This window comes from Mastomys coucha, unplaced genomic scaffold (assembly GCF_008632895.1).
Source record: "Mastomys coucha isolate ucsf_1 unplaced genomic scaffold, UCSF_Mcou_1 pScaffold18, whole genome shotgun sequence".
NCBI classification, from domain to species: Eukaryota; Metazoa; Chordata; class Mammalia; order Rodentia; family Muridae; genus Mastomys; species Mastomys coucha.
In genome coordinates, this window is record NW_022196900.1 from 96668190 (window position 1) to 96694011 (window position 25822).

General features: G+C 52.0%; 1 protein-coding gene and 1 long non-coding RNA gene across 2 annotated transcripts in view; one reads left to right on the top strand and one right to left on the bottom strand.

Moving 5' to 3' along the window:
- Positions 1-25822, bottom strand: part of Igsf21 (immunoglobin superfamily member 21) — a 224779-nt gene that overhangs the window by 98535 nt on the left and 100422 nt on the right. The gene's annotated exons all lie outside the window — the stretch shown is intronic.
- On the top strand, positions 15447-23486 carry LOC116096937. The gene is made up of 5 exons (XR_004121160.1): positions 15447-15697; positions 17900-17972; positions 19884-20134; positions 22313-22510; positions 23133-23486. It is a non-coding gene; the product is annotated as an uncharacterized LOC116096937 (long non-coding RNA).

Here is a 25822-nt window from a genome sequence, read left to right on the forward strand (position 1 = left end):
GAGTCAGACACAGAGCCAGGAATTCTACCCAATAGCTGGTACAATGAAGGAGGCCCTCTGGTCCCGTAACTCCTGTCTGCAGCTAGCCAGACGAGTCCTCAGTGGGAACCATGAGGTAGCTGTCTGAAGCCTAGGGCCCCACTGTGCTGGCTGCAGCCATTTCATCTGCTGTTGTACGCGTTATAGTGATAGGTGCCATGGTGGCTTTCAGATAACCTTTCCATGGGCAGTGGGTGGCCTGGGGCCTGGGGCCTGGGGCCTGAGGCCTGGGCTGCCCGCTCCCTGGATCCCAAGCATCAGGCCCAAGGATCACTTCTTCCCACTGTGACCTTCAAGGCCTCAAAAAGAGCTGGTTACGCCATTGATGCTGTTCCCAGAGACTTGTGGCCTGAGGGTATCACAGGGCCTGCTGTAGACTCTGCTGTCCCCACCCCTCCTCCTTGGCTGTCTTTCCTCCCAGCTTTCTGAAAAAACCTCAGGCCTCCTCTCCCTCATCCTCACTTCCTCTCTCTTTCCTGAAGTACCTGTCGTGGAGAAAGGAAGAAAGGGAGCCCCAGGAGAAGAGTCTCAACCCTAGGTGGAGCCATGGGGAGGGCAGATTGGAGGCTCGGCAATGAGCAAGGACTCAATGAGCAAGGAAAAATCAGTTGCCTCTGTCCTACTTCCCCAGCACCCAGACCCCTGCCCCCACCAGCATTGAGCGAGCTCCCTCTGTGTCCTGAATGAGGCCAAACTGCCTCTTCCTGGATGCCTCCCAGGTGGACCCCGGATCTAGTCTCTTACGCAGCTGGCTATCTGTGTGTTACTGCTACTATATTCCGATTATGTGGTCATCCTGCACACTCTGTAGCCAGCCCAATACCATTAGAACAAGGTCAGTGCCTCCTGCATTAAGAGTCCTGCAAAGGAGGCTCTTGTCCTTCTCTGGGCTCTGAAGCTGAGGGTGAATCCCCTTCTTCATACATGTCTCCTATTCTCTGATTTGGGAGATCCTGGAGGCAGAGCATAAGGTGCTATTGATTCTGTGCTCCTGGGGGATAAGTTGGGACCTTTTCAAAGGCGGGGTCAATGGCTGTACAGCCAAGGGACCCAGGAGGGCCCAGAACTTGCAAAACTGATGGAGCAGAGACCCTTTGTGATGTGGTGAATCAAGACCCTGCTCCATCTTCTTCCCCCTCCCTGTCCACACTCAGCGTCTTTCCATCATCTGTTTTCTGACCGAGTTACTTGCTGCCCATGGAATGTGTTCTGGCCAAGAGGAAGATGTAACCAGAGGACATCAAACCCTACTTGGGCTTCAGGGACTGCGAATGAGCACAGGCATCAGAGAACCTGTTGAGCTGCCGACAGGGGACAGGGCTGAGCCACTGCTGAGGTCTCTGTTGGGCCAGCCTGGGTGAACTAAGAGTCAGTCAGTCCTAGACATGTGAGCAAGCACAGCTGCCCGAACACCCCCCCAGACGTGTGAGCACAAAGCGCCCATTGCTATTGCCGCTTGCTTAGGAGGCTCCGCCGGCATCTGCTGCACAGCATCACCATGGCAACAGATAATGACACATGGATGGTCAAGAATCTGGGTTCTAGAGTCCAGCTGCCTGAGACGAGCTCCTGGCTCCACCGTGGATGGGCTGTGTGGCCTGGAACAACTTACTTAACCTCTCTGAATTCGGTCTTTTTACCTTTCCAGTAAGAATAACAGCAAATCCCTGACAGGGTGTTGAGTGTATTGAAAGAATCCAGGTCATAGAAGCTGTTTAGAATAGGACTTGGCACACAGCCCGTGGTCAGTAGCATCGACTCGTAAGACCATGTTACTGTAGAACCCAAGAGTTATATTTCAGGGTCATCTCCACCAGGGTTGCATAACCTGTAAGAAAGGGACTCCCTCCCCCTAAACAGGACCCATGAAATGCTTAGTCCTCTCTCCTTAGGGAATGCCAGGGCAAGTCCGGTCTTGGACATAGCTGATTTGGCTGGGAGCCAGCTAAGCTTTAGGAAGAGGTAGTTTGCTGGGTGTTGGCGTGGGGTGGAGTGAGGGGAAACTTCTGTTTTGATCTCCCTGGCTGTGTGGATCTGGAGCTCAAAAAAATTCTATGTGAAGAGAGGATTGAGCCGACAGCTTGTGGGGGGGCAGTGAACCTGCGGGTGGCCAGCAGGGTGGACACCCTCAGCTCTAGCTTTAGGGAAAGGGACAGTTGGGGCAGCACTGACCTTGAACATGGAGACTCCGGTGTGTGTGAGAGGGGACAGGAGTGCAGCTTGCAGGGAGCAAAGAATGAAACTGCATGCAGGTGTGAATCCTCCCAGATTCAGGGGCCAGTTCACACCCACATTTGGAATCCAGGAGGCAGGACTCAGGTCTTATCCTGTATCAACATGAGGGTCTGTGTATTGTACACACACACACACACACACACACACACACACACACACACACACACACATATGCTGGCACACGAGGGTGGAGGGCTCACTCCTTAATCGCCACACTAATATTTCTGCAGCCCCGCATCTGGACAGCAGCAAAAGTGAGATAAATAGAGACTCCGGGAAAACCTCCCACTGCCCAGCTGGGGCTGGCATCAAGCGCTTCAAGTTGGGCTCCCTCTCGTCTGCCGTCACATTCCCCCCTCCCACCAACCGTCTCCCCCAAACTCTGCTTTTCAGCTTTTAGATATTTTGGGGTTTCCAGGTTGCAAGAAAGGGTTCAGGCTGGTAAAAATGGAGGCGTTGTGACTGATGTCAGCGGCAACCACATTTGCTGGCAAGCATAAGACATGTGTCACACGGTAGCTCCCGCTCAGAGGCTCGTTGGACAACTGCCCTGTTCCTCTGGCAGAGGAGGGGAAGTTGAAGCCACGTGCCGGGGCTGCTCAGAGAGAGGTGTGGAGGAGGCCACCCCAGCAGCCTCTGGAACTTAGGGCCTAGGAAGAAAGGGCTTCAAATTACATAACTCCTTCTAACAGAGCCACCTGTTGGAGATATAGCTTCTGCCTGTTCCCAGAATAAAAGGTGTCCTGGTCCACAGACTTCTGATCCTCTGTCCAAGTGCAACCCAATCTCCTGTCTTGTCAGGAGATCCCAAGAGGATGCCGCTCATGTGCTCTCTGCCCATTTCACAGCTGGAAAAACCAAGGCATGGGGCACAGCACCCGATAGCAGCCACTTAGTAAACATGTTCCACACAACATCGCTATTAATAGTAGCAGGGAATGGTGGCTGGGCACATTCTGTAGGATGGTGGGGTTCATGAAGGAGCAGGCATACTACAGGTGATCCGTAAAGGCTTCCTTCTTGCTGGTGGGAATTGGAGATGAGAAGCCCCACTGGAGATGCTAGGAGAGGGGGAGTGGACCATTCCCTCAGAGGGGGGAGGGACCCCAGTTCTCAGAATCTCAGATAAGAATCAGGGAAAGCAATCACTTCATTTGAATGAGTGGAGGAGCGATTTGGCCTCTCTGTGTGGGAGGAAGCAGTTAAGGGGTTTATTTTATTTTGGGGCCCTAATAATATTACAATCTCCAGGCCGGTTATTATCTGTCACTTTTCAGGGAAGATTGAAAAGGAAATAGTTTCATCCTCAGCAATTGTGAGGGCTCTGCCTGCCCGTTGTTGTTTTCACTTATGTATTACATGCAGCCCTGTCAGGTGACCTGCCCGGCTGGATGGCTTTGTTTAACTGGGGAAAGGGAAAAGAATGTGTGGGGAGTGGGGGGGGCAGGAATGGGAAAGCAATGGAGTGGAGGGTACCCGGGTTTTAGAGGTGTGGAGGTGCAGGCCCCAAGAGCGGTGGTACCTACACTTTAAACTAATTTTTAAAATCATTATGTGTGTATATGTGTGTATGTGCATGTGTGTGTGCAGGTATGTGTAGGTGTGTGTATTTGTCTGTGTGTATGTGTGCATGTGCAGGTGTGTGTATATGTGTATGTGTGTGTGCATGTGGATGTGTCCATAAATGGGTATGTATGTATATGTCTGTGTATGTGTGTATATGTGTGTGCGCATGTGTATGTACAGGTGTGTGTATATGTATGTGTATGTATGTGTCTATGGATGGGTATGTGTGTGTATGTATGTGTGTATGTACAGGTATGTGTATATGTGTGTGTGCATGTGCATGTGTCCATAAATGGGTACATGTGTATATGTGTGTATATGTGTGTGTGCATGTATGGGTGTGTATGTGTGGATGTATAGGTGTGTGTATATGTATGTATATGTGTGTGCATGTATGTTTGTGTGTATACAGGTGTGTGTATATGTGTGTGTATGTGTTGTGCATGGGTATATATGTGTCTATGGATGGGTATGTGTGTGTATGTGTGTATATGTGTGTGTGTGTATATGTGTGTATGCATGTATGGGTGCGTGTGTATGTGTATGTGTGTGTGCATGTGTATGTGTCCATAAATGGGTATATGTGTGTATGTGTGTATATGTGTGTGTGTGCATGTTTGTGTGTGTGTGTGTATGTGTGTGTGTGTGTGTGTGTGTTTGATCTATTTGGTAGCAAAAGTAACTAGACATGAGATAAAAACTCAGCACAACTCCGCAAGGATGCGAGGGCCATTTTATTGTGTACCTATTACATGCTGGGCATGCCCACTAGGCTGCTCTCCTGAAGTTCTCAGAATGCCTTTCCTGTCAGAATTACCTCTACCTTAAGGATGAGGAAATTGCGAGTTACAGAGCTTGTAGGTGTGGCCTAAATCACATAGGTCACTGGTCATGGCAGGACTCAGCTGGGGTCCTTTGGCCCAGACACAGGGTGCTATTATGCTCTCGTCCCTGCACAAGGCCGGCCAGAGGCAAGATCCCAGCTGCACTCCTCTGCTAACACTGGGGTGGGGACAGACACCAGCAGGTGGGGCCTCCCAGGGTGAGGTCACAGTGGCCCCTGGGCCCTCATCACCTGGCAGGGCCTGAGCCGGGAGTGTGGGCAAGGTCCTGGGTTCCTAGGTCCACCGAGTCAGGCTCTCTGGAGGTAAGTTCTGGGATGTTCCTTAACAGGCCTTCTGGGGTGATGTTTAGGTGTGCAGGAGTTGGAGCGGCTCTGGACGCTTCTCTCGGAGCTCAACCTCTTCTCCTCAGGCTCGGCAGCCACTCCTACCTGGTGGTCTTCACTTGCCCTCCCTCATCTGGTCTACCCCCACAGCTCTCCCTGGATCACATCCAGAATATGTCCTGCTGGTGCTGGGATCTCGGTCTCAGAGGCTAGGAGCGTTACCAGAAACCCTGCTGCAGACAGGCCCACCCCAGCCCTTCCTCAAGTCCGCAAGAGAGGGCCTCAGGATGTTAATGCTCACTGTTCCTCCTCCTTTCCCGTCTCCTCTCACTCTTCTCTCCTTCTCTCCCTCTTCTCTCCTTCTCTCTCTCTTCTCTCCCTCTCCTTCCTCTCCTCCCCCTTCTCCTTTTCTTCTCCCTCCTCCCTCTCCTCACTACTCCTCCCTACGACTTTCTTCCCTCACTCCTCTCTCTCCTTCTCTCCTTCCTCTCTCCCTCTCTTTCCTCTTCTCTCCCTTCTCCTTTTCTTCTCCCTCCTTCCTCTCCTCCTCACTACTCCTCCCTACTACTTTCTTTCCTCACCTCCTCCTGTTCTAACTAAGAGGCAAGTCTTCCCAGCTGGCCACCATGCTGCCTCATGTGTCACCTCATGTAACTGCCTAAGGTCCCCTGGAGCACTCTCGGTTCTCACGGGCTTGGTGTGGAGTAGATAAGATAGAGGGGCTGGAGCACAGGTGAACTGAGGTGAGACAGAACAGGGGCCCTACTTTGTGCTCTGGCTGATGGGTCAGCGTGTATCACTGAGGATGTGGTATTAAGACCTGTCGGGCTGTTCCTGTCCTCAACTCGAAGGACAACACAGAGTCCTCAGCCCTGGCCCTCTCTGTCCCTCACTGTCATCACAGATGGTTTTGAACACTTCTACTTAAGTGCTGCAGTTTTGGGACAGGGTAAACTGTGGCTTGTATTTGACACCTGCTGTGTGCAAGAATCACCATCACAGGGTGGGTGTGGATCTGCTCTATTGACAGAGGCTCAGAGTGGTCCCACTCTGCACTTTATGGTGCCAACACACCCGGGCAGGCTGGCCCCAAGCACGCTAATGACGCTGGTCCACTGGCCTCCAGGCGATCTGGCAGGCGCCCAGCCTGGGGTGATCTTTTCTCCTTTCCGACTTTCATTTATTCACTCAGAAGCTCAGCGGCCACAGCCATTTCCCTCTCTTTCAATATTTATTAGTGTTTTACCTGCTGTCACAGGGGCCCAGCAGAGGCAGGGTGAGGGAGGACAGTGGAGCTGTGCCCGGCTTCCTGCATGCCCTGTCCATTAGGAAGACAGAGGAGCACCCTGCTCTAGTAAGGGCTGCAGCTGCGGGGCAGGATGTGTCCCTGCAGCGCACATGTGGCGAGTTATCTCTTTGGTACCCAGTGTGGCTTCTCTTTACTTCTGTCATGGTGGTTGCCTCCCACGGATGGGCTCCGGGTCTTTGTAGGCACAATCCAGGCCATAGCCCGGGTCTGGGCTATCCTATGCTTCACGCCTCCCTCAACGAAGGGCACCCTCCTCAAAGGGTCTTTCACACAGGGCCCTTCGTTTTACACATGGAGAAACAGAGGCTCCAGTGGGCTTCCCCTTCCCAGTCTGGTGCCTCCTGTCACCCTCCCTGCCTTTGCCCAAAGCACCAAGGTCAAGGTCACTAGAATCCCAAGGCTAGAGACCACCTCACCTGTCCTGCTCACTGGGCCGATCCCCCCTCCCACACACACACACACAACATCCAAACACCGTATTCCTGAGTCAGGTAAGACAAGCCGAGGCTGGTGGCTTGTACTTGTAATATCCGCACTCAGGAAGCTGAGGCAGGGGGAATGCCTTGAGTTCAGGGTCAGCCTGGGCTACAGAATAAAAACAAAACCAACTAGACAAAAATGAGTGGTTCTGAGAAGAAGGGTGGGACAAGGAACTCCAGCATCTGGGCTTTCTCCCTAGGCCAGCATTTTTTTTCAGTTTTAAGCAGGTGGAGGGAAGCAATGGGGGAGGGGGAAGAATCCGGGAACTGGAGGGAGGCTCTAAGTCCAGTGCTGGGCAGAGAGAAGAGACCTCCTGGGAACTGGCACATAGTAGGCTCTCAGTGAAAAGCTCTGTGCCACAGAGTGGGTCAGCATTAGCTGGTTGTTCATGGGAACTACTGAGCTGTTAGTTGGCCATCAGGGAAGCCAGAGTCCGCTGGTCTCAGCTCCCACCCGGGACTTGACATTGGCTCCCCAGCTGTCTCCACCATCCCCCCAGGGGATGTGCCTGTCCTGGTAGCTGCTGGTGTGTTACAGGGCAGTGATAGATGGGAGTGTACTTTATCTCTATCTAATGAAAGGCAGTGTTGTTCTAAGGAGCTTTCCTACGCATTTAGGGCGGGGGCAGATGCTCCATGGGAAGTCCCCCCTTAGCTCTGACTTTCATCTCTCCTGCTGTGGTTCAGTGAAGAGGGTTGCCTTCCAGGAAGCCCAGGCAAAGGCATCCCACATGAGGATGTTACTGCCGGCCACGAGGAGTATGAAGATTAAAAATAATATGTATGACCTCTTTTTTTTTTTAAAAAAAAAAACCCTCCACTTTGAACGGCTGTTCAGAATCAACAGTATAATTTGCTTGACTGCCCTGGCCCCATCAGCTTATCACCAAGGGCCTTGCAACTCCAAGAGGGGAGGATTATGCAAATGGAAAATCAGCTTTCAGGAAAGTGGGCTAATCCAATATTACCAAGAGCAGAGAGAAGCCACTGAGATGGGGGAGACTGCTAGCAAGGCCCTTCGTGACAGCCAGGGCAGAGCAGTGGAGCAGTGGAGCCCAGGGATGGGCATGCTCTGCTGGCCCCCAGGCCTGATTCAGGAAAGAGGAGCTGGGCTCCGCCTCCCCGGCATTCTGAGGGGGAGCAGCGACTTGACCGGAGTCCTTAGGAAATTAATGTTCCATTGGCATGGCTTCTCCCTCCCAGGCACCTGGCAGACAGAATGGAGGAGAAAGGGCTGGCATCCAGCGAGAAGTTTTCACAGTGGACAGACCAGACAAGACACACTAGGCTTAAGGTCACATCAAGGCACTCAGTCGTGGAGGAAGCCCCGGGAGGCGGGGGGCACCAGCCAGCAGTTGTCTCAGTCTGGCTGTTCCTCCGTGAACTGTGAGAGAAGGGACCACCAGGAACAGTCCTTGAGCCACTGTGCTGGGGTGACAAGCAGTGTTCACACCCAGCTTTATGGCCAGGGACCTAGCCCAGCTCCTCATGCCTGCATAACAAACACTTGGCCCACAGAGCCATCTTCCAAGCCCTCTACTGAAGGAAGGACAGGGACTGGAAGTACCTGCCCTGGCACTTTTCCTGGGATCACTGCAGGCAGGGCACTGATGATGCTGAAAGGCAGACAGATGGCGTGAGCTAGCCCCCCAGTCTCTAGAAAGTCCCAGGCACAGTGCTAAGAACACAGTAGTAGAAGAAGCCGTACTCAAAAATAGATGCTAGACAGATGCGTAGATGCAGGCATGTGTGTGTGTGTGTGTGTGTGTGTGTGTGTGTGTGTGTGTGTGTGTGTGTGTGTGTGTGTGTGTGTGTGTGTGTGTGTGTGTGTGTGTGTGTGTGTGTATGTGTGTGTGTGTGTGTGTGTAGAAGGATGAGTGAGAGGATGGACAGATGTGTGCATGGGTGAGCGGGCAGGTAGGTGGATAATGGAGGGAAGATGGATGAATGGCTATGGAAGGGTTGGTAGATAGCCGAGAGAGGGGACTGATGCATGGATACCTAGATGAATGGACAGACAAGTGAATGTATGCGAGGAAGGATGGGCAAATGGGGTCGATGGGTAGATACGTAGAAAGGTAGATGGATGGGTGTGTGGGTAAATGGGTAGATGAGTAGGTGAGTGGTTGTCTGGGTGGGTGGGTTGATGGGTAGATGAATAGATAGATGAAATAATATGTAGAAGGATAGATAGATGGGTGAGTAGTTGGGGATGGATATGTAGGATAGTCGGGTAGGTGGATGCGTGGTTGGATGGATCGGCGGGTGACTAGATAGATGGATAGGTATGCAGTTAGATGTGTGTGTACATGGATATGTAGAAAGATGGATAGAAAGGTGGATGGATGGATGGATGGATGGATGGAGAGACACATGAGTGATCACTGTGCTCTTACGGGGTCTAGACACAGAGAAAGTCTCTTCAGAAGATCCCTGAATGAGGTGGCATCGTGAGACACCTTACTGGGACGTTGAGCATGGTGCTGACAGCAGCATCGTCATTGATCTGAATGACGTCTACTTGGTCGTCACTGAGGAGTCCTAGGGCCATCAACAGAACCCAGGGAGACCATACCACAGACAGCCCTTTAGGAGGCATACTGTTTCAATGCCATCTTCTAGAACAGGGAGGATGGAGACAGCCAGTAAGACACAGGTCCGAGCTGGACCAGTCTGGATGAGAGGCCCAGATCTGATGCCTGAGAGGACACAGAGAGATGTCCTGAGGGGAAGTTAGGAGGGAAATGGAGTTATGAACACAGACATTGCCTCACAGATGCGGCCCTCCTGAGACCTTCCGACTCTTCTCCCTACTTTTTAGTCTTGGAATTGAGAGCTGAAACCCTGAAACACCTGCCTAGCTCCAGCACCTGCCTGAAGAATGACTGGCTGGACCAAGCCAGCCTTCAGTTTCCCCATCTGCCGAAGGGTGACAACAGAGGACACGGGGCGGTCTGACAGGTCAGAGGTCACATAGAAAGTACTTGGCACAGTGCCCGGCACACAGGACTGCCTGGCAGTCATTCTAGATTAGTTCCCTCGGTCTTGACTTTGCTTGCAAGGTCTCTGACCCACATGTCTTCCTTCGTCTACCTTCTAGCGCCTAGCGGGTGACTTCCAATCAGAGAGTCTCAGAGTTCCCAGTTCCATGATATGAAAGATCTCTCCATGACATGGACGCTCCCAAGGAGTCTCCTACTCTCTGGAGCGCAGGTATAGGCAAGCTCCTGGAGAAGACACGTATAGTCCCTCTTGGAGAAAGCAGAGGGGGAGGTCTCGGAGCCTTCATTGTCTGAGTCTCCCTTCCAGACCAAACATGGGTAATAAAGTCATGTTGAACTGCCTGCCTCTCTAATTGGTACTTTGGCAAAGGATAGACTCCCTGTATAGCATTAAAAGCCTTTAAAATTCTCTTTATTGAACTACCTCTGAGCGCCCATGGATAATGACAGAGCAGTGGGGTCCAACCTGCAGCTTCCTGTGCAGGGCCCCAGAGTTGGGGAAGGCTCACACAGCATCTGATGGCCCATGAACTATTGCCGGCATCCCGGAGCCTGCCTCTGTCCCCCGTGACAGCTCTCTCACTCTCTCTTCTACACCCACTGAGTTTGGTTCGGGACCAACATCAAAAGCCTCGGTCCTTTTCAAGACAGGATCTTAATGTGTAGCCCAGGCCAGCCTTGAGCTTGAGGTCCTCCTGCTCAGCCTCCAGGTACTGAAGTTGTGGGTGTGTACCACCATACCCACCAGAAGCTCATCTCAGGCTTTCCACAGAGGCTAGAGAGAATGTGGCTGGCCAAGTGACTTGGGGGAGCTTGGCTTTCCTGTGGCTCTTGGGATCTCTGGCTAAGAGCAATAGAGTGTTTAGCTTCACCCTAAGGTAGAGAGATCAAGTCCCCAGGCCTCACTCCTGCACAGTGGACGGTGGTATGAGAGAGAAGCCCTCTTGATGAAGATCTCTGACACTTCTTATGCTCCTTCTGTTTCAAGGGGGATTTGACCGAAGGACAGAGCAGAGGCCTATCTATCTGCCTGGCTCCAGTACCCACCAACACCAGGCGGGGCAGAAAGACCTGGACCATGACTACAGCAGCAGGAGATGCAGAGGGTGGATTGCAAGTTTAAAGGGGGACATGTGAGATGCTTAACATAGTTCCTGGGACCCAGCACAAGCTGACGGGCCTTCGCACGTGGAGCGTGAGGGGCTGGGCTGCAGAGGGGCTCTGTATCCCCTGCCCTGTTCCCAGACCCATCATTGAGGACTTCTCAGTGTCCACTCTGGGCTTTGTCCTCTAGTTTCATCGTGTCCTGTGACAACCACGTGGGACTGGCTGGCAGCCTCAGCCACTTCAAAAGGAGAAGTCTGGGGTTTGGGGAGAGAAAATAAATAAGCAAGATAAGGAAGTGGCTGAGGTGGGGTAGACCCATGATGGCCACCAGACCCAGTGTCTTCTGTCCCTTCCCTTGAGTCTCAACAAATGTCACCAGGAGAGACACTCTACCCCAAGGAGCTTCCCCAGCCATTTGCACCCCTGGCCTTTCTGAGGAAGGTGACATTTGAAAGTTACTGCATTGCATGGGAGGCACATGAGAGACCTGGATTCAGCCCCTGCTCAGACACATTTGAAAGCTACTGCATTGCATGGGAGGCACATGAGAGACCTGGACTCAGCCCCTGCTCAGACAGTGAAAACCTCTGCAGCAGGGGCAAGTGCCTAGTCAGCTCTGGGTCACTACTTCCCCCGGTAAATGCAGAGATAAGACATGAACATCTTTAAATGCCATTACAGCACAACACTCCCGGTTTACGACTATCGCCTTTGAAAGCCTTGCTAGGAGAATGTCTCTGCCTGCTGACCTCCCAGAGGGAGAGAAGAGTCATTTGGAGAATTTGACCTCATCCTTCAAGAGAAGAGGACAATGTCCCCATTGTGAGGAATTACTATGACAAGAGTTAGGCCTAGTGGAGCTCACCAGTTAAGCCTAGCAGCAGGTGTCCAATGACACTGAACATCTGTCGGCCTCTCTGCATCCCCACTATCTCCAGTCATATGGGGCCATCATCAGCCCCGCTCTGGAGGTCCGCAGGACCCACCTAACCCTCCTCCGCATGCCCATCCCTGATGTTATCACAGATGGTGCTCTGAGCTTACCAGATCACACTGTGCTACCTTCTACGTGAGCAACTGGGAAAACGGTATTACCCAGCCTCCCTTGCAGCTATTGCCACATTGTGGCCAGTGAGCATGAGCTGTTTCTGGGACCACGAAAGCACACGTGGCTCTCGTGTTGCTGTGTGACACTCTTTTCAGATGGCCTCCGTGCATACAGAAAGGGAAGGGGCATTAGTGGGTGTCGTCGTTAGCATTTCTGTTGCTGTGACGAAACGCCATGACTATAAAGAACACAGGAAGGAAGGGCTTTTTTTAGTTTAGAATTATCAGTTCACAGCACATCACTGAGGCGAGCCAAGACAGGCACACAAGGCAGGAACCAAGAGGTGGCGACTGAAACAGGGGGCATGGACTGGCTTGCTCCCCATGGCTTCCTCAGTCCGCTTTCTTAGAGCACCTAGGACTACCAGCTTAGGCATGGCACCACCCACAGTGAGCTGCACCCTCCCATGTCAATCATTAAGCCCCACCTCTAGTGCCCACTGGCCAAACTGGTGGGAAGATTTTCTTAATTGAGGTTTCCTCTTCCAAGTCAACTCTAACTTGTGTCAAGTTGAATAAAACAGCACAGGTGGAATGAGCGTGGACCCCAGAGCCACCTCTCCAAGAACAGCTGCACCTCTGGTCTTGTTAATGAGAAGCACGGTCTGTTATATTCTGTCACTGAGGGGGGTTGTTTTGTTACTGTGGCACCACCTTGACTATCTGTCCAGACTCTGCCCACGGCCAGAGAATTCCTCTGAAAAAGTAAGTTAGATCCTATGAAATTCTTCAATGCAGGGGCTGGGGCGATAGCTCAGCCCATAAAGTGATTGCTGAACAATCATGGGAGCCTGTGGTCAGATCCCCAGCACCCACATAAAAGCCGGGTACAGTGGCTCCTGTCTGCCACCTAACACAGAGCCTGAAGTTCACTGGTCAGACAGTCTGGGTGAACTGGTGAATTCTGGGTTCAGTGAGAGAGGCACTGTCTCAAAAAATAAGTGGTGCCAGGCAGTGGTGGTGCATGCCTTTGATCCCAGCACTTGGGAGGCAGAGGCAGGTGGATTTCTGAGTTCGAGGCCAGCCTGGTCAACATAGAGTGAGTTCCAGGGCAGCCAGGGCTATACAGAGAAACCGTGTCTTGAAAAAAACAAAAACCAAAAACCAGAAAAAAAAAAAAGTAGTGACCCATAGAGGAAGACATTTGACCTCTGGCCTATGTACACACACACACACACACACACACACACACACGAATACATGTACACATATTACAAAACCACCCCAGGAAATCTCAAGTCCCCCTGTGCTAAGGATGGACCCTGTCAGGCCCACTGTGAGATAGCCCCATTTCTTCTCTGGTTTGAAGTCTTTTTGCTTTTGTCTCTCTGTGTTCTGGGTCCATGGCTTGAATTCAACAGTATGGCCACACTCATTCCTTGGTTAGGTAGTCCCCTGCTTGGCCTGCTCTCTGCTATACTTGTTAATCTCAGTCGTCAATTTAAGGACCCCTAGAACGACTTGGGAGATGGACCTCTAAGCAGACCTGTGTGGATTATCTTCCCTAGGCTGAGGTAGGAAGACCTGCCCAATGTGGGCGGCGCCATTCCCTAGGTAGGATCCCGGGGCTGTATAAATGGAGAGAGGGAGCTGACTGGCAACATGCATGTGTCCCTCTCTGCTCCTGACTGTGGATGTGATGTGACAGGCTGCCATCTCCACCATGATGGACGGTGCCATTAAACTGTGGGAGGGAGCAAGCCCTTTCTCCCTGAAGGTGACTTTATCAAGTGTTTTCACAGCAGCAGAAGAGCGACAAGTTACTCTCCTCCTAGATCTGTGTGCGGCTCCCTCCTTGTCATACAGTCCAGGGTGAATGTCACTCTCTGGCCAGTGCTTCAGGAACTCTAGCTATCGCACCACCCACAATTATCTGCAGCGCACTTATCACCGCCTGCTATTTTCTTGCTAATTACTTAATTAATGGTCTGTCTCCTTACCCCACCGGGGGAGGAGTTCTGTTTGTCTCCTCACAATTATATTCTGGTCCTAGAATAGTTCCTAGCGTGTGGACACATTAGGCAGGCTATGGATGAGGGGCTTTAACTTCTCTCCCTCAGTGAGGTTGGGAGCCTTCTCCATCCTGCACCCGAACCAGAGGACACGGAGCCCCAGAGAATCGCAAACGGGCAGCACCAGAGCTCAGATTTCAGCCGCCTGTGACTGGCTTTGCTGCCATCTTTCTGCTTTGTACGTTGAGCTTCTTTTAAAGGAATTAGGAAGAAAAATATCTCCCCCCTTTCTCTCTCTCTCTCTCTCTCTCTCTCTCTCTCTCTCTCTCTCTCTCTCTCTGTGTATGTGTGTGTGTGTGTGTGTGAGGGTTGCATATGCACATGTGTATGCAGATCAGAGGAGAACTCTGAGCTTGGTTTTTCAGGAACTCTCCACCTCCATTGAGACAGGGTCTGTCATGGGTGAGCCTGGAGCTCACGGATTAGGCTTTAGTAGCTGACTTGGGAACCCCAAGGATCCTCCTGACTCTGCCTCCCCAATGCTGGCATCTGTACACGGATCCCGGGAATCTCATTCAGCTCCCTGTGCTTGCCAGCTAAGTGCATAACAGAGCACCTGCGGTGGTTAATACTGACTGTCAGCTCGACAGAATCCAGTGTCATTGAGAAGATAAGCATCGGGGCATGCTTGTAGGGACGCTTCTGGATTAAGTTACCTGAGGTGGGAAGGCTACAGTGAGGTGGGAATGCACCATTCCCTGGGCTGGGGTCCTGGGCTGAATAAAAAGGGGAAGTGAGCCGGGTACCAGCATCCATCACTCCCTGCTTCCTGACTGCAGATGCGAGGCAATCAGGTAGGATGCCTCACACTCCTGGTGCAGTGCCTTCCTGCCATGACGGGACCATAGCCTTGAACTGGGAACCCAAATCAACTCTTCCTTCATCGAGCTGTGTTTGCAACAAGCAAGTAACCAGGCACTGTCTTCTCCCCAGCCTAGAAGACATTGTAACTGGAGTTTTTGATACAAAGAACGGAAGGTGTTCTATGTTTAGCCAATTCTCATACTTCCCGCCATTAGGGGTTTCTAGTCGGAGGGAGGAGGCACGGAGGGTTTTTCCTGAAGGGATGCCCATAGGGACACCAAGGGCAGGATCCCAGCGCCTGGGAGGCATAGGAGAGGCATAGGAGACACCTATGGGACAAAGGAGGAACTGAAGGACAGACAGGCAGGCAGAGAGGCGCAGGGCCTGCGCACTGGGTTCTATCTTTCCAACTCGTACCTTAGTCTTGCTCTTTCCACAGTGGAACGGGAAAGCACACACTCCAGGAAGAGGCACGAAAGGACTCAAGAGTCCTCCGGAGATCTCCCTGGAAACAGGAAGTAGGCTGAGGCCACAGGAAGTGCCCGAGGTCAGGAGCGGGTACGCGTGGGATACAGGTTCAGATCCGCACCAACTCTACCCACACAGAGCCGCGCCTCAGCCGCAGGGCAGACAGGAGGCTAACACATTGAGCAAACTCCTGACGACCCACAAAGGAGGCGGTGGCTGCTTTGTCAGTATTTTCCCAGCCTACCCTCTGACCTTCTAAAAAGCTACAGCCGCGAGCTTCCCAGTTCTAATGGAAAATCCCAGCACCACTTTCTACAGGGGCAGCCATCAATCAGGCCTCCGACCTCCACAGAGCTGAGAGAAACCGGCCACTGAGCACAGCTGAGGGAGCCCGGCACTGTGTGAGAGCAGGGGTGGGGGGGTTCACTCCAGCAGCTTGAATCTCCCAATTGGCCAGGTCTGCCAGGTCCTGGGGTGTGCACAGATTCATCTACCCCCCAGGTCGGGGGGTGGTTTCGGGCAAGCAGAAGAGAGCCAGGCTAGTGTCAGCCTGGGAGCTTTTAATCTCTACAAGCTGGCTGAGTTTCTTCTTCAGGGTCTGGGCAATTGTGTCCCTCACCAGTGTCCCAGGTCTCAGAGACAGCTCTGGGCTTTCAAAATTTTATCTCTGTCAGTTAATATATCTGTGTGTATAGGGGAGGAGTTTAGGGGAAGGAGGAGATGGGATGGGACAGGTCTGGCTGTTCCCTTAACCGTCTTGGGTTTTGTGTTCATGGTGATCAACTGAGGACAGACTGAAGATACAGTCAGGATACAATTGCTGTGTCTGCATTTTCTCCTTCTTTTTGTCCTTTTTAAAAGATTTTTATTTCTGTGTGTGCGTGTGTGCATTGCATGTGGGGACTGCATTGGACCTGCAGATGGCTGTGGGCCACCTGATGTGTGTGTTGGGAACAGTACCCAGGAACCATGCAAGAGCAGTAAGCACTCCTAAGTCCCTCCAGCCCCGTTCCCCCCACCCCCCAATATTTCTTAGAGTATAATAATATGAACTGGGAACAGGTGGTTAATTACATAGTCAACAGAAGTCACCCAGAGGCGACTCAAGCACACGGGGGTGGGGGGACTGTGTAGGATAAATTCAGATGTTGTGGCATTTTATGTGTTAGCTCATGTTTGTGTGTGGCTGAGCATAGGCCCCCACAATCCCTGGTGCTCACGGGGAGGTCACAGAACAGCCCATGTTGGTCCCCCCCTTCCATTTTGCTTTGAGACAGGGTCTCTGTGTTGTTCACTGCTAGTCCATGGGCTTCTGGGAATTCTCTAGCTTCTGCCTTCCATCTCCCTGGAGGAGTGTAGGGATGAGGGGCCTGCGCTGGCTTTGTATGGATCTGGAGATAGGAGCTCAGCGGCTCCCAGCTGCATGGCAAGCGCTTTGTGCTCTCTGAGTCATCTCCCAAGCCCTGTTGTGGAACGATGTAGAAGAGATTGGAGAACTCGGCTCCCAAGACGTGTCCTCCCTGAAGAGCGAGGGGGTGACTGGGAGGATGGAGAGTGGACATTCAGATGCTAAGCCATCAGAGTCTGGGTGTCATGCCAACCCATACTCGTTCCATCTTGACCTGAGCCTCAATCTCCACCTAGAAACTGGAGACAAGCTGCACATAACCATGGGCTGGGCGTGATGATTCAACGACCAGATCAAATCTTACAGTGTTCATATAAACCCTCTGCTATAAATGGGAAGCTGTGGGAGGCCCTCCCAGAAAGAGAGTGTGACTCTCTCAACACCCGACAGGGGGCGCTGCTTCCCTCGTTTCCAGCCAGGAAGGCTGCTTGTCTGGAGCCTGGAGTCTCTTGAGAGACCTGTCCCCACTCTGGTGAGGACTCTGGAAGCTCACTCTGGATGATTGTGCCCTCAGTCCAGGTCACCATCCAGATGAGCAAAGTGTTCCTTGGGTGGCACCTGGGGTTTGAGGCTCCCAGGTAGGGCTTTGACAGCACAGAGAAGGAAGGGTTATGTCTGCTGTACGTGTCTCAGCGTAGGCCAGGCATCCAGATGTGCTCTGGCAGCCCGACAGAACTGACCATTGTGAAGTCAAGAAGCTGGCTAGAGAGAGGTCTGGGATCGGAAGTGCTGGGTTCAAATTCTCCCAAGCCTGGTGACTTGCAAGAAATCACATCTTATCCCTGAGCCCTAAGAATCCCTATCTTACAGTGGGTGGGGCTTCAGGGGAAGCCCAGGTAGTTCTTAGCACTCAGTTCTCCTCCCTGAATGAGAACCAGCTTCCCACATTAGCTAGGATGGGTTTCCTACTATATTCCAAGAACCTAGGGCAGAGCGCTGTACCCAGAGAGCTGCTGAACTTGAGGATCTGTGCATGCAGCAGCCCTCTGCTGCCCAACAGGCACACTGGAGATGCTGCCTCAGACCCACATGGTCATTTGACGTGATTGAATGTGAGCTGTGCTGAGCACAGGGCCCAGCGACTGGAACACACAAGGCAGCAGCTGCCTCACTTGGTTCTCCTAGCAGGCACCCTTCTTCCATAGGGCTCAACTGCAGACACTGGGCGGTAAGATGTCATCTGTCATCCTTGCAGGAGACCAGAGAAATCCAAGAGACAAAGCCCAGAGTAGGCACTGAGAACCAGCCAGAGACCAGAGGTGATTAAGGTAACTGGGGCTCGGTGAGCAGGTGGGAGGACCCGGGTTGCCAGGTGCCGACACTGGGGAGAGGTGAGACAGGAGCTGGTCAGTGATGCCAGAACGAGCAAGCGGGAGGCCAGGAAGGCCAGGACTGAGGCACTGAGGCAGGTGGACAGAGGGGGGTCCCGGTGGGCATTGAGATGTCACCAGTGCCACTTAGCCTTGGAGAAAGCCCGGGAGTAAGGGAAGCTGCAGTGCTAGCCCCAGCCTCTAAGCCGGGAAGGTAATTCTCAGAGAGCATTATGAACGTTTAGGGTGAGAACATCTATCCTCCCGGTCAGTGCCAGCTCTGACCACTATGATCCCAGCTCCAGCTTCCCCTCTGGGTCAAGGTTAAGTTACTCCAGTTTCTCAAAGGGTGTACTGGCTGGTTTTATGTGTCAACTTGACACAGGCTGGAGTTATCACAGAGAAGGGACCTTTAGTTGGGGAAGTGCCTCCATGAGACCCAGCTGTGGGGCATTTTCTCAATTAGTGATCAAGGGGGTAGGGCCCCTTGTGGGTGGTGCCATCCTTGGGCTAAGGGAGCAGGCTGAGCAAGCCAGGGGAGGCAAGCCAGTAAGAAACATCTCTCCATGGCCTCTGCGTCAGCTCCTACTTCCTGACCTGCTCGAGTTCCAATCCTGACTTCCTCTAGTGATCAACAGCAATGTGGAAGTAAGCTGAATGAACCCTTTCCTCCCCAACTTGCTTCTTGGTCATGATGTTTGTGCAGGAATAGAAACCCTGACTAAGACAAAGGGTAAGGTACTGGGGGCGGGGCAGGGGAGGAGGCAGCTGGCTTTGCTGTGGAGTGATTTGAGGGTTATAGGACTTGAATATCAACCAGCCGGTGAGTGGCTTTGGGGCCTCCCCTCTTTGTCCCCCTGCTCTTGACACATCAGCTGAGAGATGCTTTTGCTGCCATTCTGGCCTTACAGGGAGTGACAGGATCCAGGGTCAGAGAGCCCAGCCCAGTACCTGGTACACAGTAGACAGTCCTCACACACAGATTCACAGAAAACCTCAGAGATGGAGGAGATAACATCAACTTGGGGAGATAGGGTGATCAGACCAGTCAAAGGGACAGAAAACCAGGAAGCCAAGCACATCTCATTTGTAGAGTAGATAAAAAGTATGCACAGAAAATCAATAGCCAGGCACTCTTACATCCCAAAGACTTGCAGAAAAGCCAACAAAACAGGCTCCATTTATAATACTAATAAATAAATACCAGAGAGTTCTTTTAATTTGGGGCACTAGATATTTGTTTAGCAAAATTATAAAAACCCAACAGAGGCTCCATATTAGGGAAACCATCAACATAATCTATCCCATTAGAAAATTAAAGGAGAAAAACCATATGATTACTTCAATAGGTTCTTAAAGAACATTTAATTAACTTTTCTTATTAAAAATCCTTAGGAAAATTGAAATAGAAGGAACCTTCCTATGCATGATAAAAAAGTATTTATCAGAAATCAGTGGTAAATAAATATTAGTTAAATAATGAAACCCAGAAGAAGTTTTTTGCAAGAATCCTGAAAGTTTCAGACAATGGAATAAATCAAGAAATGACAAGCTGGGTGGTGGTGGCACACGCCTTTCATCCCAGCACTTGGGAGGCAGAGGCAGATGGATTTCTGAGTTCTAGGCCAGCCTGGTCTACAGAGTGAGTTCCAGATCAATCAGAGCTTATACAGAGAAACCCTGTCTCAAAAAACAAAAAACAAAAAAACAAAACAAAACAAAACAAAACAAAAAAAGAAAGAAAAGAAAAGAAAAAAGAAATGACTATAAATTCACTAAGTGTAAAAATATTGCTTACATAGAGAGTTGCTTAATTTTCTATTGCTTTAACACCATGAAGAACACATGGAACTGGGTTTCCGGTTTCAGGGTTCAATACCACAATGGCAGAACAAAGGCATGGTGACAGGAACAACCGAGAGCTCACATCTTGATCCACAAATAGGAGGCAGAGATACTGGGAATGGCACTGACATCTGAAACCTCAAAGCCTGCCCTCAGTGAGAAGCCTCCTCCAACAAGACCACATCTCCTAATCCTTCCCAAACAGCTCCACCAACTGAGGACCAAGCATTCAACTGTATGAACCTGTGGCGGGCATTATCAAACCATCTTAAATAGTAAGATTTACTTATTCATTCACTTAAATATTCATCTGCTTGTTTGCTTACATGTGTATGTCATGTGAGTGCTGGTATCCTCAGAGGCCAGAAGAGGGTGCTATATCCCTAGGTGCTGGAGTTCCAGGTAACCCTGGGAAGTGGACTCAGGTAGCCGTCTCTCCAGCCTACCGTGGTAGAGTCACAGAGAGTCGAAGAAGAGGGTGAATTGGAATCCGAGCAGCTTGACTGCAGGATCCGAGTATTGATGACTTAGGAGACAATGCCTTTCTCATGCGTGATGCCTCCTCCGTGCATCAGGACGAGGAAGGTCGTTGCTATTTGCAGGTGATGTGATTACATAACAATTAAGAAAGTTGAAAGACAGCCTACTAGAGCTGACGAGTGTCAGTACAATGTCTGCCTAGATGGCTGGCCTGCATACATCAGCAGTTTCCTTCCCTCTCCACGGACCCCAGTGTACTATGAGGGGCACTGTGGGCTTCTGTGGCTGCTTGGGGGTGGAGGACAGAGACGGATCAGTAGGGGGGCAAGGTAGTCTGGGAGGAGCTAGGGGTTATTCACTGATAAAGGTAGGCTCTGAGGCTCTCTCTTTCCAGGTCAGCCTGCCCCAGTCACAGGGCTTCCTTCTGTGAGGCTGAAAGCCCCACCCTGCACTCCTCAAGCACCTGTCTACCATCACCTTCTTCCTAAGCTTTGGCTTAATGCTAGGATTCCCCCATGTGGGCCTCTTGTTTTATTCTGCAGTACCAAGCGGTTCCAGGGGATGGTGCTGTCCCGACTCAGACGCTCAAAGACATCCCTAGTTGCTCAGGGACGTGGATGGGGACAGGGAGGCTGGGCAAGGAATCAAGGGTGCAGTGAGTGGGCGGCCCACTCCAAGTGGTGACTAAGGCTTCCATGAGAGATGGACTCACGGCAGGTGTTGAGAGTTAGTTGACTAACAGGAGGAAATGTGAATGAGTAGTGGCAATGGACCCAGAGAACGGGAATGATCTTCGAGTCCTGGCTGAGGAAATCTGTGGGCGGTGATGTCATTTGCTATGACGAGGAAAGAGGGGGATGCGTGGGCGGAGCGGGGAGGCAAGGCAGAGAGCTTCGTGATGGCAGTGCCAAGCGGGAGATACTTGTCAATTATCTCTGTGCAAGGACAGCAACTTTATAAAATTGGATGATGACACGCCTGCTGCTCTTAAACATCTTGGATCACTCCTCGTGGGCTTTGTCCAAGCCCAACAGCATAGCAGGTGAACATAACGCATTCTGAACAGGTCCCCATGACCCACAAGACTTCTCCTCCCCTCCCTCTCAGACCCTCACTGAGGACCCAATGATGGAGCTGAGACGGGCCGCCCTTGGGCCCTTTGCACCTCCCTTCCCTCAGTGTGCCACACCTGACCCGGCTCTATGCTAAGGGATTCCTCTCTATCACCAGGACTCCATTATCTGTCCCAGCAGAGTGCATGCTGGGACAAGACCTCCGTGTGAAAATCTAAGCTCTCTGGCGATGCTTCTTCTCTACCGGGAGGGTGGAGGGGTGACCCGAGGATCTGGGGAGGGAGGGCGGCCGCCCTGGTTCTGAACTGACAGGTGAGATGGTCTTCCCTCTTCTCCTTGAGTGGTCTGCTATTCAAGGGTTAAAGGGGACCATGTGAGCCACTTAAGGAAATAAACAGCTTTCCAACATCCGCAATTATTTTGGAAGCACCTGCTCTCGTATAATTAATGTGCCAATTAAGATGATTATTATAGCCGTTAAAGCATATCCTCCAAGAACCACCGCTGCACAATACATGTTTACGCTCACTGGAGTCACTCCGCCACCTAACAGAAGAATAACAACAACAACAACAACAACAGCAACCACAACACAGCTTCGGCTGCTGAATTGTCTCCCAAGCAGGCTTGGTTGACCCAGGCTCCTGTCTCCATCCCAGGGGTGGCTGAGGTCTCTTTCTCTGTGTGTCTTATCTCCATGAAGAGTCACCTCTGGACAGTTGCGCCCAGCATCTTCTAAAGAAGCGTCCATCTTGGAGGAGTCTATAAGGATGGGGAGGGGAGGGGAACACTGCTGCTCTCCGCCCCGAGTGCTCATCTCAGGCTAGGTGAACCGTGCCGTGTCTCCCACACATCCTTGCTTGATGTTGACAATGTCTTCATGGGTCTGTGCTTCTGCAGACAGGTGGCTCTCTCTAGCCAGGCGCTGATGACAGCATCCTGAAGCCTCTGGCCCGGTCTGTTCCTCTGCTTGCATCCTCCTCATGTCTTTAGAGTGGAAGTGGATGGCCCAGAAACCTTGGAGATCTGCACCAAGATGACCAGACTGGCTAGTGTTCAGGTCTCTCCAGACTTTGCTGGACGGGAGACCTGGAGCCAGTAAGTTTACGTTTCTGAGGCTCATTGGCCCCAGTTTTTGAGTATTCTGAAGTGGCTAGTCAAACACCCAGCATTGCAGCTGACTGACATTGTGGTTAGCATTCCCGCTAGCAGGAGGGAGCCCCCTGCCTTGCCAACCTGCAGGCTCCTACTCCAGAGGGCTCAGCCCTTCCTAAGGGTCCAACCACTCTGAAGCTCTCACATCCCCTAGCAGTGGACCTGGCCTCTGGGGGCTCCCAGCAGAAAGGACTCAGTCTTAGAGTCTAAGCAGCCAGTCTCCTGCTTCACAGCCTGGGCAAGGTGCTTCACCCTTCCCGGCCTAAATTTCCAGAGCTGTGGTCCTTGCTCTTTCTCTGGAAGCTCCAGGAGGTCTCTGGATCCCCTCGGCTTCTGTATCCATGGAAGAAAAAGCTCATGGGGAGGAAGATGGGGATGCAGGCTGGGTTGGGTGCCATGGGGCTCTAGAGGATGACAGGGAATGGCCCTCGTCCTCCGACCTGTGGATGGCACTTGATATGCTTGGAGCGAGTACCACAGACAGAGGTGAGCTTTATTAGGGCCACAGCGCCAAGCCCTCTTCAGTTAAAAATTCCTTCCTTTGTCATCTCCTCTCAACTCCCAGGCATGGTTGGCCTCATCCGTGGATGTCCACTCAGAGGACACCTCTAAATGACTGGTTCCCAGAGCCAACGGAAGTCATCCAAACACCAGCTTTCTGCAGGACACTACCCAGTCACCCTCAGCGAGGCTGGCATCAGTCCTTCCATCCCTACCACGATGACACTGCAGGGTAGTGCAGCCTGGGACAGTCCAGAGCCCCAGATCAGGACCACACAGACTCACTCACTCGGCGTTCAGCTGGCTGTGAGCCTCCCTTACTGCTGTGCTGGTGTGTGGGCCACTGTGACAGGCGCTTAGACACCTCCAAGCAGGGAACCCATCCATCCCAAGATATCCCATCTGTGGTTGGAAAGCTCATGCTGTAATGCAATTCTTGGTTTGATCAACTGAACATTAACTTTTACTTTCCCCCAGAAATCTCCTCACTCTCTCCCTCCCTCCTTCCTTTCTTCGTTCGTCTCAGCTCTGGAGAGGTGGAGGCAGGAGGTTCACGGGAGCTCAGTGGCAGCCAGGATAGCCGCGCCACCGACCTCAAGACTCCGTGAGAGACCCTGCCTCAAAACAAAGGTGGAGAACATTGAAGAAGCTGTCTGGTGCCATTTCTTCCCCTCCCACCCTAAGCCACATGCTCAGGACCACACTAGACTTCAGGGGAGAAGGTGCAGGGTGCAGCCCCAACCAATCAGGAGAGTGTGTTTTGAGTAAGTCATTTCACTGATCCAGTTCATCCTCTGAGTCCAAGCCCCACCCCAAAAGATGGTGGAAGAGCAAAGACTGGCACGTCCTAAGCTCAGGTGACAGCTTAGCCCATCTTTCCCCATGTGTGCAAGAGAAAAGAGCCAGGAACCTGGGCTGAACACCCTGCTATGTGGCCTCGGGCCAACCACCTCCCTCCTCTAAGTTTTTAGTCAGAGGACACTTGTCCTCTTAGGGACAGTCGGGATGGTCTGATGCCTGTGTCGAGCCATACGAGGGGCTCTGTACATGAGGGTCTAACTCCGTCAAGGTCAAGGTGGCAGGATAAGGAAGAGGATGGAAGGAAGATGGGGATTGGTCCCTGGGGGTGACCCTGAAGCTGAGCCCTGAGGGAACATCAGGGTTTGCCAGACGGAGGGAGGGAAGGGTACTGTGGTAGCAGATGCAGCACGGGGAGGGGGTGTGGAACGTTGGCACAGCTGAGGATGAACCATACGATCGATCTGTGGTGTGCCCACCGGGGGCCCTGAAAGCGGTGAGGCTAAAGCCAGAAAGGTCTGGCAGCTGGGTTAGGTGACCTTGAACCTGACCCTGAGAGTGATGGAGAGCTTTTGTGTGAAGGGTGGGGCAGAGAGGGTAGCAGTGGTATGGTCAGATGCGTGTTCTAGAAAAGCCCATGGTTATGGCTGTCTGCAAGGAGACCCACTGCCAGTGAGGCTTAGCACCCAAGGAGAACAGGCAGGGCTAGGGGGAGCAGAGGCTGAGGCGGGATGGAGCTGGATGGAGCTGGATACAGCCACTTGCTGAAACACCTCATTTCTGCTGTGGTGTTTTATTTCTCTGGTGTGCTGGAGTGGAAGTTTGCCTTTAATCCTTCTCTGACAAGTTAAGTCAGCCCCTTGTCATTTAAACCCAGCAGGGCGTGAGTCAGGCAGAGACATTGAAAATCACACTTCAGGCTTAATATAGCTTCGTACTCCACTGGCTCAGAGGCCCTGCAGCAGCTCAGGCCGGGACTCCCACCTCAGCTTAAGGGGGTGTCCTGGCTGCGCAGCTCTGAGCCCAGGGCCCTCTGGGAAAAGAAAGAAAGCCAAGGCAGGCTGGAAGGTGGGAAGCTAGCAACATTGTTTCTACTCTCTGCCTGGGATTAACCTTAGGTTTTACAGGAAGATCCCGAAGCTCAGAGAGGGGAAGTGGTTGGCCCAAGGCCACACAGCAGGGCACTCTGTGCCAGGTCCTGGCTCTTTTCTTTTGGATGCTTTAGGTAAATGAGGATAAATACCAGACATACTCAGCCATCACCCCATTGGCCCCGGATTTTCCAAGTTACCCACTTCTGTTGTCATCCAATAAGAAAGCCCGTTGTTCGTGGAGTCCATGTGTGGGCCAATAGAACATCCTGATATTCTCGAGTCCATGCCAGCTGTTGGCTCTCCCTCCTGACAGCTTGGAAGCCAAGGGCTCTTATCAGGCCTGTATGGGGCAGGGAGCGATCTCATTGCCAGTATCGGGAACTTGATCTTAATCCCCAAGAGCAGAAGGATTTTTTTTTCCGGTTAAAAATTCCTCTCCTGGTGCCAGAAAGGGCAGTGATGAACTGCCCACATCAAGCTGTCCTTTCTTTCCTTCTTATCTCCCTCCCCCGGCCAGGAGCAGCCGTGTGCAAACCCAGGCTGATGGAGCTGGGGGTCTGGTTTGATCCCAGCCTCTGGTGGTGGCTCTTCCCACCCATGATGATTATGGCACCCATCCCTCCCCACCTTGGTCCCTGGAAGCTCATGACAAGTGGCTCTCCCAGCCTGACAGGTCCCATGGGTATCCTGACCCACCTGCCCAGACACGTGATACAGCAGATCCTGAGCTTTGTAGAGGGTAATAACGAGATTTTGGGAAACTGCAGTCTCTTGATCCCCCTAAATTGTACAACACAGTTTATGGAGATCACTTAGTAGAGTACTTATACCCCCCACACACATACCCACCCCCCCACCCCTA